Source organism: Chenopodium album, chromosome 7, assembly GCF_948465745.1.
Source record: "Chenopodium album chromosome 7, dcCheAlbu1.1, whole genome shotgun sequence".
Taxonomy (NCBI): Eukaryota; Viridiplantae; Streptophyta; class Magnoliopsida; order Caryophyllales; family Amaranthaceae; genus Chenopodium; species Chenopodium album.
Window position 1 is genome coordinate 58,579,623 of NC_137840.1, and position 5,474 is coordinate 58,585,096.

Sequence of the window (5,474 nt, forward strand, 5' to 3'; positions counted from 1 at the left end):
GGGCGCACCCTTTTTGCTCATCAGATACGTGTCTCGCGCCCGGCCGGGCGCGTCTTCGAGCGCTGACCTTTGCATCCCTCGCCCGGCCGGGCGCGCCTTCGGACGCCAGTCTCTTTGGCCGGGCGGCTCTCTTGGGCCACTAATTGGACTACGATTGGGCTCCAATTCTTCAGGCCAATCTGGGTTTCCTCTTCGGGTCTTGAATACTCGGTCCAAATGCCCCGGTATCACATATACTGAGCCCTTAATCACCGGTTCGATGGCTCTAACCGGCCCTGGGCTATAGAAACTGGTCGTGCTTCTCCAGTGCTCGTGATTGCTCCATAATATCTCGGGAAAATGCTCCAAAAGTGCAAATCCCTGCAAAAGTCAACCAAATCTACGAAAACACTAGAAAACACCAATTAGTAATAAAAGTGGCTCTAAAGAGCCAAAAACACTACTAATTGTGACCAAGGGACGGGGGTAAAATACTATATAAAATAGACACATCAAACTCCCCCAAGCCAAACCTTTGCTTGTCCCTAAGCAATGAACTCATCAATGAATAAATAAATATGCTTCACCCCAAAAAATTAAAAATCAAGCACAAACAATCCAGGGTAAATCAAATAAACATGCTTCAAAATCAACCAATCAAATCCATCTAATTACCTTTCCTCCCTAACAATTGTCAAATAGAGAAAAACACGAGAGCATATAGAATTCAAGACTAGTGCTCACACACTCAACTCTCATTTATGTGGCGAGTAAAAGATGTACTCGATCGCTCTCCAACCAACCCCTTTATGTGAACAATGCCCTCCCAAATCACACTCTCGTGTGTATAAAACAATGAACGCTCAACCTACTAGTGGACTCGAAATATGTCAAATCATAACTTGCATTGATAAACAACACTTTCACATTCATACAACTCTATGCACAAAAGTCGGAAGGTCTTTAAAGCTTGTAATGTAAGGCTATGGTAAAGGGTAGGAGTCATTTAGGAACAAGTGAGCGAAAAGCTATGCTTAAGGGAGAAAATCCTAGTAAAACCCATGATCAAAATAAATAATGATCAACATCTCCTACATAACAAACTCTAACAGAAATCCACAAAATATACTCCAAGCAATATAAATAATCCCAACTCTTACAATTTCACTCATAACATATAATAATGAAGAAGTGGAGTGAATAAACAAACTTTATTTCCAAACTTGAATTTTTCATAGAAGCTCTTATTTTTTTTCTTTTTATCAACCTCCAACTAGAACATTTGAACATTGAACATTTTTTTCTCTTTGTTCTTTTTTTTTTCTTTTGAAGTTCACTTTTTTTTTTTTTTTTTTTTTTTACTCTTTTTTCTGAACTTCTCTCTCTTTTTTTTTTTCATAACATCATGCTTTATTTTTTCTCAAGAAAATATTTTTTTCAAACTCATCAAAAATAAACATGATCAAAAACAAAACAACTTCTCAAATCCCACCCAAATTGTGCAAATAATAAGCACACTACAAACTCCCTCACCTCACTCACTAATAGCTCCCCCCCAGCCAAGCTTGGGACTAGTAACCAATGGGGCAAAACAGGCTTGTAATGTGGCTAATTAACAATAAAAAGTCAAGGCAACAACATGGGTAGCCAGAAGGGAACAAATGTATCTAAAATCATCTAGAGGTTACCTAAAAGAACAAATGCCTTCGTCCTCCTCAATGTGCATAATAATGAATCATATAAACATTACTTATAGTTGCAAACCAATACTCAAATTCATTGACATACCAGGAACTAACACACATTCCTTACCAAATCAACTAGTCTAGCACTATATTCACAAGTAGTTGGGCAAAATTGACACATGTAAAGGTTTCAAGGCAATCAAACATCAAATCATGATCAACTAATTCACAATTCTTATCATCATATACCAAGCATCAAAACAATTTTTTCTCAAGTATGGGGCGCAGGGAAGCATGATTTACAATTCATTGGAACGTATTTTTGGATTTTTTTTATTTTTCAATTTTTTTGTATTTTTTTCAAATATAAGAAAACAATAAAACTAACCTAGAAAGCAATAAATCTAAACTAAGAAAACACACCAAAAATAAAAGAAAAGAGAAAAAGAAAGATACCAAATCCAAAATCTCCCCCAAGCCAGAATCAGACAATGTCCTCATTGGCTCGGGAACTAGCCCAGCATAGCTAGTCCTGATCATCCTCATCCATGGAGCCGAACCCTGCACCTCCACTGCCACCTGCACCACCTGCACCAAAAGAGCTACCACCAAAATAATCAGCATGAAAACTCCCCCCCGCCGGTCCCCCGAAAGGAATGTCCTGGCCGTACCCATGGAAGGCAGAATAGTCAGTGTAAATACCATGGGCAGTGGGATCCCTATCGTATCCCTGGGGTGGAGGATGAAACCAGTTAGGGTAAATAGCATCGTCAGGAATGTTGCCCCGACGAGCATAATCATCGTACATAGGGTAGAGGGCTCTACCCTGGTTCCTCTCCAGGTACCCTAACCTCTGGTCTATAGAGCCTACCATCTTCCTAAGGTTAGTGTGGGAATGCTCAATACGTCCTAAGGCTTGACCTATACTCTGAAGGTCCCAAACTGGGTCAAAGTCAACATGAGGGACAGAGTGAGACATGCGAGGTGGAGAAAACGCCACCTCAGGCTGAGGCTGAGGCTGGGTGGTGGAACTGGTGGTGGTACTGGTGGTGCTTGCCCCTTAGCGTTGGCAACTAAAAGGTCATATGTGTAGGATGGTTGCCTTGAGGAAAGGCGGTCAAGTCAGGACTAGGTAGGGGAAAGATGGGCAAAGGCTGCTCGGTCCCAGTCCTAATACACCAGTGGGGTGTCTGCTCAGTATCCGGTCGTACCCACCCCAACTCCTCAAAATACCTAGCAGTCATATAGGTATCTAGTCCACAGTTGGTCAGTTGGTGGGGTCCACCCTCAACAAAACCGACCTTTTTCACTGCTATTCTAGTGATAAGGCCTCCTATACGAATGGGGGTGCGAGATTGGGTACTGGCAGTGGCATGTCTGCTCAGGTGGTGAATAATATACCTACCTATGTTCAATTTCCCAAACCCATACACATAGTGACCTATAACAGCTAGCTCGTTAGTTTGGGAGTTATGGGGCTCGTTCCTACCTAAAAAACACAAACCCGCAAATCTTTGCCTGATTTTTGGGATAGGGTGATGAATAGGTTTGGTACTAGCATGTTGGGGGTCGGGAGTATGCAAACCAGTCAGAGCATAATAAATGTCACCCATTTTATATTCAGCATGCCATTGGTGAGGTAATTCAGAATTTAATTCAAACAATTTACAAAACTCCACATAAGTCAAACTAAGATTCCTATTGTTCAACCTAAAAATTAAATTCGGTCCATTTCTACTATTTACAACTTTCAGAGAAGACAAGAATTCATAATTAATTCACGGTATGTAGGATAATGCATGTAATACCCCGTATTTTATACGTATTTTATTTAAAGTATGTATTTTATAAAGTATTTAAATAGTTGTGATTATTTTAATTAAAGTATTTTAATTAATATTATAAAAGGAAAGTATTTTAATTAATAAAGTATTAAAGTATTTTATTATAAAAGGAAAGTTTATTTAAGTATTTTATTTAAAAGTTGGGGATTTTATTTTAAAGAAAGTTTAATTTTAACAAGTTTTAGGAAAGGGATTAGGAAAAACGAAAAGAGGAAAGTTTAGGGTAAAGGGTTGGTAGAGAAGGGGTATAAATATCCCACTTATGAGGCAAATCAAACTTTGCCCAGAGTGGAGAAAACCCAAGGTAAGCTTCTCCCCTTTTCTCCTTACTTTTCTTTCTTTTTTTTTTTCTTCCTCTTTCCCTTCCCCTTTGTCACGGCCGACCACCACCACCACCACACACGTGGACGGACCACCACCGCGCATCACCGTGCGCCACCAGCACACGACCAGCAGCCGCGGCGGCATAGGCGGCAGCAGCCCAGCCGTGCCGTGGTGGCTGCTGCTCGGTGTTCCTCGAAAAAAAAAAAAAAGATTTAATCTTTCTTATTCTAATTTAATCTATGCTTGGATCTATTTATAAATTATGAATTTTGGGATTAAATTTTGATGTTTGAATGTTGTAATCATGTTAATTAATTTTCAGCTTTGGTTTTAATTTAAAAAGCCCCAATTTTTGAAACCCTAGGTTCTTGATTTATGAAATTATGAAAGTATATGATGTATGAATGTTTAGATCTTCAATTTAAGTGCTTTGAAACCAAATTACAGCAAGTTTTAATTAGAAATAAAGTGCTGGAATTTTATGTAGAACCCTAAATATTATGTTTTTGAAGGAAATTTAAATTACCCATCAAGTGGGACTTAATTTGAGTGTTTTAAATATAATTACAGCTTATTCTAATTATTCTAAGAGGGATTTTAGGATAGTATATATTGCTGGAAATTTGTTTAGAGTGGGTTTTAATGCTTTATTATAATTTTAATGTGTAGGAGACTTCGAAGTGAGCAATTTTTATTAGTTGTGACGATTTTAAGATCGTATTCAAGGTACGTTCGCGTACTTAGCATATTTTGATGATGTAGAATCATGCTAGGTTTAATTTCAATCAATTACAAGTAGTATCATTCTAAGGTTTATGTATTAAATTGTGAATTATTGGTGTTGGTGATTGAATTGTGAAGCATGAATTATTTGTGATGGTTTATGGATTGGAAAATTATATTTTGGCATGATTATATGGACTACATATTTATTTATGGCATGATAGAGAGCATGTTAAATTAAACTAATTGTTTAATTATGTTTGGAATATTGAAAAGAAATTTAATTATGGTTCATATAATTTATATTGATGCTTTAAGCATGAGGAAGGAGCTAGATAAGTGTCTATGTACACGAGGAATAAATTGTATGTCGGTGCCTTTGTGCACTTAAGGTGTGTTTAACACCGAGGGATAGGATTTGTGGCGCATTATGCGTTTAAGGTGTCTTTGATACTGAGGTAGAATTAAAAAGGGTTCAACATTAAATCATATGTGGTCACTAATTATTCAAGAATTAAATTGGTAAGTTTGTTTGATAGAATAATTATTGTTGATTGATTTATTATGCTTTGAGAGTCATCACCAAGTCTAATAATATGTAAATAACGTAAAGTGAAAGAGATTACGCACCAAAACTCTTGGAACGTATATACCTTGAGTATGAACAATGGGGGGGGTTATGGGGTTTTATATTTAACCATAACTTCCAATGGAGTACAGGACGCTGTATATTCCTTTTTATTATTTATTATGCGCAGGAATTCCGCCACCTTTGTGTGGTTTTTCACTGGCACGGTTAGCTCCCGTGCCAGTTAACCTCAAATTTTATTTGGGGGAGGTTAAGAGGTGGAAACCCGTTCGATGCGTAATCAAGGCAAAATGAATTAATTATTGTCTAGTCATTGTGTCTTGTTGGTTG